This window comes from Fukomys damarensis, unplaced genomic scaffold (genome assembly GCF_012274545.1).
Source record: "Fukomys damarensis isolate Sample0158 unplaced genomic scaffold, DMR_v1.0_HiC HiC_scaffold_17, whole genome shotgun sequence".
Classification (NCBI taxonomy): domain Eukaryota; kingdom Metazoa; phylum Chordata; class Mammalia; order Rodentia; family Bathyergidae; genus Fukomys; species Fukomys damarensis.
This window is the reverse complement of record NW_022900929.1, coordinates 69,779,324-69,792,317: the sequence shown is the minus strand read 5'-3', so window position 1 is coordinate 69,792,317 and position 12,994 is coordinate 69,779,324. Positions and strand designations below refer to the sequence as shown.

The 12,994-nt window shown below is 38.8% G+C and overlaps 1 pseudogene; it reads right to left on the bottom strand.

The window, feature by feature from the left end:
* LOC104868100 overlaps positions 1-4,945 on the bottom strand; it is a 10,386-nt pseudogene extending 5,441 nt beyond the window's left edge.
* Between the last annotated feature and the right edge of the window lie 8,049 nt (positions 4,946-12,994).

The following is a 12,994-nucleotide window of genomic DNA, read 5'->3' as shown; positions in this document are numbered from 1 at the left end:
GCAGTCCAGAACATGTCTGCAGTGAACAAAATTTCAATATAGTGTATTTACCATTTAATGGCTCAGACAGAGCGAGGATGCAAGACCCCTGGTCTCAGTTAGCTGATGGTTGAACCCCATGATGCTGACTGACCTCGGGCTGCAAGGCCCAGATTGAGTTCCCCATCCTTCTGAATGGTTGAACTCCACACTGTTCTACTACAGGTTTCCCATGCCCTTTCTTTAAAGATGTTTGAAGTTGGGAACTCAGAAAAATACCCCTGATGACCACCTCTGCCTCTGCAGAGTGGGTCCAAAGACTGGCACAGTCAGGAGGTCTCAGAGTGCGGCGGGGGGGTTTAAGGGGAGTTATGGGGGTTCAGGGGCTCCCACGCTGCTACCTCCTGGGCGCTGGAGTGATGGTGGCTGGGGCAGGAGAAGGCGTGGCTCTCGGTGGATTGGAGCCCAGGCTCCAGATCTGATTTTTCATCATTAATTCTGAACTTTGAGAATACATGATCTTTATTTCAGCTATTTAGGACTCTGAGTTTTCCAACTGTAGAGTGAATCTGATAACTTTTAGGACATTTTTAACATCCTTGGCAAAAATAATTAGCACATTTCTAAGCCAAGGAGAGGATGGATGATGATCATTATCGAGTTTTATTTGTTTTTTTATGGCTGGTGAATTAGTGATGGCAGTGGATTTCTGGATGGGAGAATTTCTTGATGGTGGGATGAAATTAAATGAATCAGTGTATGTGAAAGCATTGTGTAAATGTAAAGGGCTATTACTCACCACTCCAAAACACCTTGCAGTTGGCAAAGATTTTCCAATAAAACAGCTTTCATAGATAGAATTTGAAAAAAGTGATTTTTTTTTCCAAGTGAAAGGGGGAGATGCTGATCCTGCCTCTACTGTGGGCCCTCTTGGGACTGTTTTCACGTTGGGGCTAATCAGGCTGGGCTTTTGGGCTAAGAATCAGTCATAGATCCTCTGTTGATCTGGGCTGGTGATAGCCTGTTTTCCATGCAGTGTTTCCAGTGATTTCTGGCATGTCTATGCTTTGGCCTATCACCGACCTCCCCAAGGGATAGAACTCCCTTTTCATGTTTGCTGTGGAGTTTCTTTCATGTTCCTTCGGTTAGCCATACATCATCTACAGTGGTGCTGTCTATGCATAAGCCTCATGAAAGGTCAGTATTCACAGCTAAGGACAAGCAAGCATCCAGGAACTGCATCGTGGAGAACTTTCTGCCTGTAGACAACTACTTGTGAGGTTTCCTCTGCTGCATGTTACCAGGGTGTCTGAATAACTGTTCCATACTTCACATGGGCACTTAGATTTATTAACCCTCAAACATTGTCTGAGGCACTTCTGGGACAGAATCCATGGAATAGAATAAATAATGTCTTGTGTGGGTGCTGCTGAGCTAAACTCAAGGTTGGCATTAGATTTTAAGTAGATGCCCCCATTTCATAATTAGACTAATCAAGACCAAGATTTAGGGGGCTTAGCCAGAACTTGAAAGAACAGCTGTTCGATGATAAAACAAAATTTAGGCAGGTTTTTGCGTTTTTGTTTTTTGGTGTAAGGGAATCTGTGGTTTACTTTTTTTTTTTTTTTTTTTTTTTTGTAAAGGGATTTTTGGGTTTTTTTTTTTTTTTTTTTTTTTTTTTTAAGCAAACACCTGTGAACTGGAATGGAAGGAGGATTTCAGAGTTTTTATGTTTATGATAATGCTTGCCACTCTGATCCGCAGCTTGAGCTGAAGTCTTTTTCTTCCTGCCATCTTCAGCCACCCTCTCTCATTTTTAATCTCTGTTTGGTGCTCCGTGCTTGTTGATTTGCATGTATGAATAGTAACACCTACTGACGGGCAGGGCTCAGGAGATGCAATTTGCTTGCCGGCTTTTCCTACCACGGAGCCCTGTCAGCATCCTGCATTGATTTGGAGTGTAATCAATGCTTCTCGTTACTGCTGTGCCTGTTCCTCCTGGGCGCTGATTTCCCTCCTCCAGCGCTCTTCCCTGGCATTGGCATTGCAGTGGATTGCTTGGAAAAGCTCGATTTCACCCTGTGTGGAGACCAGAGGGATAAGCTACCGAGGCTGCTAATATGTCCTAGAGGGAAAATCTCACACTGTCTTTTTTAATCGAATAATTTCTTGCCTATTTTGTAATTTATCATATTCTTTGTTTGAAATATTACTGTTCTCTAGCTAGGAATTACAGGCCTCTACAAGAGTATACTTTGAACACCAGCTTGGTATTAGGAGAGCGATATTAGGAGCTTCTAATCAAAATTCACTGCATGAGGTTCTGTCTTTTCAATAGGGGGCATTTAAAAACCTGGGAAGGGAGAAGGCAAGGCGCATCACCATAATGGGCAAGTCCCTGATAATAATGCAGGAGTCCCCTGGAGGTTTTTTTTTCCCTTGCCTTGAGAAAGCATCCTATTTTTCCAATGCAAGACCCCCTGTAGCCTTTAATGACTGAAGATGTGTTCAGTATTAGCTTTCTATGGGAGAATGCATTTAAGGAGTTCCCAGTGACTGATCACAAGGCTAATGGCAGGCTCTCTGAGAATGCCGAAGCCCTTGGAAATCTCAGGGACATTTCTTCTGACACTTGGCTTCCAATACATCTGCTGCCAGCTAAGTACCATAATAGGGTGATTTGTCTGCAGGTTCTATCCAGTCTCAGGGCAAGCTTCCCATGAACTTTAAATCCTTTTCTACCTTTGGACACAGGGGGATAAAGCTGGGTCATGAAAACTCCACGTGAGACCTGGGAAAATGGCATGAATACCACTTTTCCCCATTATCACAGCTTTTCATCTTTTACTCACCTATTTTGCTTCTCACATAATGTTTTCAAAATAACTACAGGAGCATTGTTTGAAGTTGCAACAGCCACAGGATAATTCACGCAAGTACTTCCCCCCACCAGATATTCCAAGTTGTATTTGTGTATTTTTAAACCTGACCATGGTTATTTCACATGAATAGCTCTGTCTATTAGCTTCCCCCTCCCACACCAATGGCTGGTTCTGTGTACATGAGAACCTCTTTAAAGGCATAAAAGTGCCCTGCAAATGCTTTCAGCTGTGAAACCTTTTGTGCAGGCTTCAGGTGCCTTTGTTGCATGAACACCACAAGCTTAATATTCCCACAAAATAGATCCTGGACTTAAAAAAGGCTAGTTTGTCAATCTATTGATTGCCCCAGGCTAAGAAAACTAATTCCTCACCACTACCTCTGTGTGTATTGAGCAGGCTGATCCTTGCAGGTCAAATAACTCACATCGCTAAAATAATGTTAAGGTTTGTTGTGGCCCAAGCCAAATAGCTGAGAAAATCCATCATTATCACCTGATGCCTCTGCCCTTTAATTTATATCATTATAGAAAGATGGAGGAAGGAGTATAGAAAAGTACAGGGAAATGTATTCAGAGTGATCTACAGTGTTCTTAATAAAAATGCCCTTCCTTTATGAACACCTGAATGTGCATATAAATATAACCAGCAATGGGAATTTTAATCAAAGCTTTACAGCCTTTTTCTTTTGCAAGATTTTGACTTCCTGACCAACTTAACTTCCAGCCTGAAAGCATTTCTGGCTTCTCTACTCTCTGTAAGACGTCTCTGCTCTATATTAACAAATTTTTGGGTCTCCTTTTATGTACCCCCAAAGTGATTTTTTATTGTAAAAATGACTGTTGTGAACACTTCTTAAAACTTTTGAAAATTGTTCAGAAATTGACAGCAGTAGGTTGGAAATTACCTCTTGTATGAAGGAAAGTTTTGGGAGCAATCCCGTCATGTGATGCTACTCTTGGGCAACTGTGAGCCAGGAACTGCAGGGACAGCATATTGTTCCCAGCTTTGTGGGCTGTGCAGGGTCATCTTCAGCCCTGTGGCTTTTCTGTTTGGGGTGCACAATTCAGGATTCAACCAGATAGCGTCTCTGTGACATTTACAACTTTGGTCAATAAGAAGAGCTGGGAGGTGTGAATCTGAAAATGGGACAAAACGTTGAAGGATCAAAGTGGGATGTTTCTCTATAAAGGCACTGGCTGGTTATGAACAAATAGAGAAGGATGCAAGAAACCTCCAAGGGAAAGAAAATGTCATGGAAATTTGGGGTTTTCATTAATAATGGAGCCCAGTACTAAGTGCTTTATGAACCTGTCTGTGAAAGGGTGATGGAAACAATAAAAGACACAGGTAGAAGGACATGAAAATAATAAGGGAGAAAAGCAGACATGACTATGAGTGCTAGAGGCAAATAATTGCAGGTTAATTTTTTGATGAGTTACTTTCACACCATTCCTTCCAAATATAAAGGAAACTGCAGTTTGAGAAACTGAGTTGTGTTTATCCCTAGATTTGTTCATTCTCTCTGGGCAGGTGACAGTGTTACTACTCAAGGACCAAACCTACTCTCTGACTTCAGTACTTACCCTGGGGTAAGATATCACTATAGCAAAACATAAAAAACATACTATAAAAGTATGATGCATCAAAAAAGGTTGATAAATCCTTCCAGCTGCCAGAAACATTCTGTTAGGCAGAGTGATTGGAATGTGTAGGCATTTGCACCTCGATTTTCCTTCTATCTCGAGGGTTCTCAAAACTCTTATCTGGGTAAGAATACTGACTGTACATTTGAACACAGAAAATCATAAAAATCTACTTTGTGGGTGATTTTATTATATATTTATTTTGTGTATAATTTACATATATTGTGAGATGTGAATGAAAATACAGTGTGTGTATATTTAAAATTATGGTAAAAGGCACATTGCCGTTAATACCCCTCACTTTGGACACACTTTTCCAGTTGTTCTTGCCACTTCCTGAAGCAGTTCTGGAGGTCCTCTTTCATGAGTGTCTTTAGTTACAGCTGTCTTGGCTACCTCCATGTTTTTCATTGCTTCAGAATGTTTCCCTTTCATGGTCATTTTGAATTTGGGGAAAAGCCAGGAGTTGCAGTGCCAGATCTGGTGAAGAAGGTGGATGAGGACACACTGTAATGATTTATGAACCTGCCTTTCTGTTGTACGGCACCCAGCAGCAGCATTTACTGTTATTTTTAAATCATACCTTGTAAAGTTACTCAGAAAAGAGGACTTCCAGAACTGCTTCAGAAAGTGGCAGGAACAATGGGCTAAGTGTATTTAAGGTGGGGGTGGTTAAGGGAAATGTGTCTTTCACTGTGACAATTGTTTTAAATTTAAAAATTCACTGTATTTCTCATCACCCTTGTATATATAATTTTATTTAACTTGCTCTTGTTGATTTTGAAATCTAAGTACCTATAAAATGTTACTCTACTGTTGATTCTCACATCCTCTGGGAGACTTCTGCATGAGGACTGAAGAATGTCCTGGAGAGAATGAATGTTATATAAGAAAGGAAAGGCCAATCGTGAGTACAACGAGGTGTTCTATACACAGCTGTCTGTTGTTGAGACTGGCCCTGCAGCACTTACAGAAACAGAATGGGGGAAATGAAAGACTCTTTCTTACTTGGCCATACTCTTAGAATAGATAGGAAGGCCAAGCACTAGGCTGTACCTGCCTACCTCCACAAATGGAGAGGAAGGTGAAGATATTCTGTCTGGATAGAATTGGAGACTTTGGCAGTAGTATTTGCAAGAAGTAGACACAGCATCATAGTGACCCACAACGGGAGATGAAAAAATTGGTGTATCAAAGTGGCTACAAGTTCTGATTCCAGAGATGAACAAACTGAATCTATATCCCAAATTTGGCATTTAATAATTTTGAGTTCTTGGGTAAGATAGTTTTGCATTAGCTATAATCCTCAGTTCCCTGTATGGAAAGTAGATAAGAATTTTATCTGTCTTGCAGAGTGGTGTTTAGGAATAGGGATTATGTAATTGAAGCACCTGCCATATATAGTAGTTTTCATTATTATTTCTCTTGTTTAGGCACTTTTCATAAAGAGACACAATTTGTAATTTTGAAGTGTCCATTCACCCACTTGTAATTTATTGAGTATGCACTCTAAGCTGAGCACCATCTGAGGCTCTGGGAATTTAGGAAGACAGTGAATTGGAAAATAGATATAGCTGAAGAAAAGCTATTTCATGCAAGATGTGGTATCAGAATACTTGAACTGGATTGAATTGTGACTGTGATTTGGGATAAAAAATTGCCACTATAAAATGGGACCTCAGTGTTCAAGTGAATATTACACTTGAGCAAGATTCAGCAACATTAAACCTTCTGTCATAAAGGCAGAGGTAATTTTTTTTGTGGGCAGAGTAGTAGATATGCCTCAACTGTTAGGTATTTATATAACCTTTAATATTTGTAATATATGCACTTTATCATTTCCTAGAAGTTAACATCTAGAAATATTTCCTACTGGGAAGGGAATGTTCATTGTAGGTTCTGGGCAGTGCCTAGCACTCTTGGCAAATATTAAAGGACCTTTGAGACTATATCACAGGAATGGGGGGAATCAGCTTTACTTTTTGTTTTAAAAATAATCTTTATTAATAGAAAGTTAATATGTGTATTACAGAAAATAAAAATAGAAGAAGCAAAGAACAAAGTCATTTACAGTCATAAACATCTTAGTTTGATGTGTCCTTCTTTTTTTTTTTTTTTTTTATTGAGTTTATTGAAAAAAATGTGAGAGAATGATGTGTCCTTCTATGTCCTTCTGGCTACATATGCAGTATGCTACTTTGTGTGACTGAGATTGTACATGGGTGTTATGTCTTCCCACATATCATGAATATTCATCAGTCAAAACCCCAAAGCTATAAGAGGTTTTTTTTTTTTTTTGGTACCAGGGATTGAACTCGGGAAATTGCTCTTGCGAGGCAGGCGGTGGAGCCACTAAGCTAAATCCCCAGCCCCGTAAGAGTATTTTTGATAACTGAGAATACCCTATACTGGGCCGGGGACCAAGTTTGATCCAAAAAAAAAAAAAAAGAAGCCTATACCTACTCAATCTGTTAGAAAAAAAATTGTAATTCTGCCTTTCTTGGGGAGAGAAGTTTCACTGAAGAGGAAAATGGTGACAGGCCTCTAAATAGAAGTATTGGCAGAGTTACAATTAAAATACTGAATTCCCTTAATGCTTAATTTAAAATGAGACATAAAGCAACAGAGTACACCAAGCATGTTTGTTTCTGAGAGTTATCAGATTTCTACTATTAAGATGTACTATCAAGAAGGTATTCCCACTAAATTAATGTATTCCTGTAGTATAGCTAGAAGATACATACACACTGATGGCTTTTACCTAAATGTAAATCTGAACCCACTGTACACATCTCTCCTTGTACACTTCCTTCCACCTCTCCGCCACCAATCTGACAAGTTCTGATATACACTGTCCAGATGTGTTGTAACAATTCCAAGATGCATCTTTTCTGTGAATTATAACAGAAGTATTTTTATGTGTTGGCTAACCCATTACCTCTACTTTTTAAAAAATAATACACCATCATGTCAGGACATCTGTAAAGCTTAGATTTGTGAAAGATGTGGAGATACTAGCGAAGAGTCATTATCCTCACCATCCTCTTTCCATCTTTGCCACTTCAGGGGCTAATATCAGGACCACGGCTAGCTCCAAAGGCAGCTTTTAATAGAGTTCTTCCTAAAAACTAACAAAAGGACATTTGTGTAGGTGTTATTTTTCTACACTTCCATCTCTACATACCCCCACCCCTGCTCACGAAGTCAGCATACTGAAGACATCAAGTTTGAAAATTCCATTCTCAAACTGCAACCATTCTTGCTAAGTAACAAAAAAATACTTAGTGTTACTTTAGTTCTTGGCTTTTAAATGTGTGGCCATCTAGAAAGACTAGATGTTTCCACAAGAACTTAAATTTTCCATATTGTAGAGGCATTGAGTAAACTGCACACACACACACACACACACACACACACATATATAAAACGAAGTAAACTGCACACATATATATATATACACTTTTAAAGTGTCATCTAAATAGGAACACTCTGGCCTAGAACTCTCCTCTCTAAGCATGACCTCTGCACGTATCTGTCCCCTGGGTTGAAAAAAGTGGGAAAGGGCAAGGGTTCTAAGAATCAACTTTAGAGTGAGAAAAGCTGATGACCTCCCTTTGATTTTTGAATTGTGTCCCTTCTTCCCCTTTCTGGGGTGTCCTTCAGAGTGAAACAGTCTCCTGCAGATGCAGCCTCCTCCTCTTGATGCACTGTATAACAAGAGCTTGTTCCTGGGCAGCCTGTTGCGGCTCACTGCCTTCTCCTTCTCATGTGATGACTCTTCCAGAGCTTTTTTCATTCTTGGCACAAAGTGTGGGTCCATGGCATGGCCGGCAGGCTCATAATATAACATAAACAGGTGCAAGAGATCAGTGTTCACGACACTCTGTAAGGATACAGAGGTTGAGTATTGAGACTGCTTATACTTTTCCTGTAAATTTCTATTTTATGAAAATACTACTGCACTTTCCACTAAGGTAATTATCTTCCCTTAGACTTCCATTTGAATCGTGATATCTTTCCTGGAGTATAGTCTAGCTGTCTAGATGTTTCTCCTCTCCATTTCTCTATCATATGTGCATGATAATTTTTACTGTTGTATATCTGCTTTCCAGCTGTTGTACTCAATTCAACCCTCTCAATCAAGTAAAGGTGTGAGTGTGCCACAGGATTTCCACTAGGTGAGATAAAGGAATAATGAATTCACTTGCAAAAAGACACACAAGACTTTATGAGATGTGGCTGATAATAAAGCAAGCAAAATACTATTTAATTTTTATTATTTACTATTTATTGAGTCGCTATCACACTATGGGCAGGGAACTATATATTTTACATATAATTTCCGCATTTCAATCTCCAATTAACACTATGGGGAGAGTATTATTATTTTATTTTCTGGAAACTGAGATATGGGGAGAATAGATACTGAAGGTCACATGACTGGAAAATGTTGGATAATGAGTTTTAAGCTACAAATGACTCCTAGACATGTTGTTTTGGTACCAGGGACCAAACTCAGGATCTTGTGCTTGTGAGGCAGGTGCTGTGCCACTGAGCTAAAGCCCCAGCCTCTAGACATGTGTTTTTGATCACTATGTAATATAACCTCCTATAATGAGATTTAAAAATGAATCTACCAGAATATGTACACCCAAATAAAAGTATATCTTTTTAATTGTCACCTTGGAAGAACACACATTGCATTGGAGCACCTACTGCTCAAAACATTTTTGAAACTTCTTTTTGGAAATCCTTTTGAATAGTGACAAATCTTTATCCTTTGAGACAAGATTTGATCTTTGAAAAATGTCTGAAAGTCAGTTGGAATTCGGTCTGATGAAAAAGGTGGGTCATCAAGTTGAAGAGTCCTCATTTGTCATCTGAATAAGGTGTGATTACAAAAGAAGGCATGAACTAAATTGTCCTGAGTGATTTTTATGCTGCTCTGACGGCAGTTCCAGAAACCTTTTGAGGTACAGAAGCCAGATACAATGTTCTTGTACTCTGAGGTGATTACACTGACGGACATTATTGGGGGGTCCACATGCAATCTAATGTCTTGGTGTGCATACCTTGCATATACACATGTGGAGACTGAGTTGGAAAGCATGTTACACAATTTTAAAACTTTTTTTATGGTTTTAAACAGTCATCTTTTCAAGAATTATGTGTTGTTTCAATAGCTATTTCAGCAGATTCCTTACAAAGTGTGCTATCTGTCAAGATGTCTTCAGTTGGTATGTATTGAATTCTCTTTTGACTCCTTTGTTCACATTACTTGTAGATTTTTCATTATGTAATAGAAAAATGAACTTGTATGTGCTTCCTTCTCTCTTCCCATTTCATATTTGTGAAATAGAGAAAAAGTTAGGAAGTGGTGAATGAGTGAACATTAATAGACTCACATATCCACGTAAGTAAAAAAATATTTTTATGAAAATTAAAGTTATGTGCTTTGAAGGACAGCACATTGAGGATAATGAAGCTTACAGTAAAATTTGAGTTCTGAAATATATGAAATAGCACAGTAACACACATTGGTACAGAAGGAAGAGGTACAGAATATTGAAGCCTAGAAGAGTTCAAGATTTTTTTCCTTTAGGAAAAAATTTCCTGTTGTGACACCTTTGGGATGCACTCCGGTTGCCATGCAGTGCTGTCCTGGAGCCTCACACCGGTGCACGAGACCCTACTGTTAGACTTGCAGGAACTTTGTGAGCCCATTGGCATCATGTCAGTTGTTGGAGATCAGCCATGGTAAGAGATCAACCATGGAAATTGGCAAATGCTACAAAAGATGATTTTTTCCCCTCCCTGAGAATTGGTTATTAATATTACTAGAACACTATTAATCTGCTTAACGTTTACCTCTTCACCCTCTGTTTGGAGCAATTTCAGTTTAATGCTATTAGGTTTGCATACTTTTCAGAACTATGTTTATCTTGCTACCAAGGATTTTGGGAAGCACATGATGGAAGCTAACTAAGGATTTTCTTAGGTCAGTTAAAAAAAAAGCACAATGTCCCATAACACTGTGAGTGCCAGGCTGTACAAGGAAGTGAGATTCTCTGGAATTCTTGTGTTTGGCAGAGAAGACATACATTTGCTTCTTCAACTCACAGAAGTTATGAGGATGCACAAGGGTAAGAGAAAAGACTGGCTACAGAGTAATGCTGGTCATTTCCATGAAATGGACACAAAGAGGCCTTATTATTTGACCTTTATACCTTACTTGTAGTGTGACTGTGTCACAATATGAATTTTAAATACATGGACAAGATCTACGCTATAGGTAGTATCTAGATGTTCCCCCAAAGAATTGTGTTCTCATAGGTGGGGCTTTTCAGAACTGGCTGGATCTAGGTCATGTGGTAATGGGATTAAGCATGTGTGGCACTAAACTAAGTCCAATGATTGGAATTAGCATAATTATGGGTTGATTTACTGAAGACAGCAGCCCCACCCTGGGTGTGGGTGGCACCATCCAAAAGGCTTGTGGCAGGGGACAGTGAGAAGGTAGGCTCCTTGTTGCTACTTGCTGCTTATTTGCTGCCTCCTGCCTGCTCTGACATGAAGCGTTTCTCCTCTGCAATGCCCCTCTGCTGTGCTACCCTGCCTTGGAGTCAGCTGACTGTGGACTGAAACTGCTAAAAACTGTGAGCTGAGATAAACCTTTCATCCTTTAACTTTGAGTGTGCAGTATTTTTTCTCAGCAATGAGAAAAATAACTAAGACATTCTACCTTTGACTGAAGATCATCTGCTTCATCAGTTTCCCTTTGGGAAGCAGTGCACTTCTTTCAGTAATGCTACTGTTGCTGAAAATATATTTGGACTTTCTTTTGGAGTTGATTTCAAAATCACTTTATAAACCAAACAAAGAAACTCAATTATTTTAGAGTCATGACTCATCTTGTACTCAGTATGGTTTTACCCGATAAGGTCATGCTTTACTCACAGACTTGGCTTTAAATGAGGTGGTTTTCAGAAGTTAAACCTATTTTTAGAAGGTAGAAATTGGCTATCACCAATGATAGTTTGAAAAAAATGGGAGGGATAGACTAGACATTCTTGGGCATTGTTTAAGAATACAATTTACACACTCTATTTTGGAGGATAATTTAGAAATGTTTATTATAACATAAATGAATTCACCCTTTGGCCCAGAAATTATACTTTTTGTAATTTATTCCACAGATAACATTCATTAAAAATATAGAAAGAATCTTGCATAGAATACTGCAACGAGAAGATTAGGGAAAACATAAATATGCAACAATAGAAGACAGGTTAAGTAATTACAGAGCATCCATAAGTTAGAACACAATTCTATCCTTAGTAAGGCAGAGCTAAATATTAAGTAAAATAACTAGCTACAGAAGAATGTACTACCATACAGAAGAATGTATGTATAGGTACATACTAACTTATATACACACATACATAGTGTGTGCATCTGAATTATTTCAAGGACTTCCAAGGAATGAGCATATTAATTCTAGGGAAGAAAACTAGAAAACCAAGGGAAAAGTTTCAGAAGGAGATAATTTCTCATCTTGTAATGTTTGAATCTTTAAACATATACACTCATAAAACAAAAAGGAATATGTGCTGGACCCATGGTGACCCTCAGGAAATTTCTAAAAGTTTTAAACAGTAGTAGTAACAGTGTAGTAACATAGCATAACAGTATGTTATGATCCAAGATTTGGTGCTAGAAGAGGCCCTAAGATGTAAGAGCTTATATGTTCTGCTATGTTTGTTGAAGAAATGTTTATTGCTTTAATCTCATTTTACATAGAAATTCTGCATTAGAAGGAAGTCACCAAAGAGAAAACACTATAATCCTTAAGCTTTGATGACCTCGCAGGGAAGGAACTATAAATATTTATTCACTTAGAGAAGCAGATTAATATTTGAGTCCCAGGCAAGAGTTCTCAGTTGCAAGCAATGTGAACTCTAGCTAATTTAATAAGGAATGAATCTTATAAAAAGAACATCAGACCTTAACAGACTTCTTGAACAGATAAAAGAACCAGACTCACCCCTCTGTAGCCATGATAATAGTTCAATCACTGGGGGTAAAAATATCACTACTGATACTGCTGAATTCAAGATGCCAGGGTTGGGAGCTCACTCACATTGGATCTTAGAGGGAGTGGCAGGCGCATATCACTTTGCTTCCTTCCTATTGGTCAGAATTAGTCATATGACTGGCAGTGAAATGCATTACTTATGCTGGGTGGGCATGTAACTAGCTAAAACTTTGGCGCTCTGTTCCAATAAGAGGGGAGGGGAGAGTAGGTATCATAGAGCAATTATCACTGTCCTAAAGACCATGACTCCAGGCTGAACTCAAATATGAGCTGGTGAAAAGGGACTGTGTCATCTCCATTTGGATCTTGATGGTAAACAATTAGGCTGTTTAAGCTTGAATCTATGGTTTTAAGCTTCTTTTTTTGTGTGTTGAATTACATAAAGCCATTTTAAA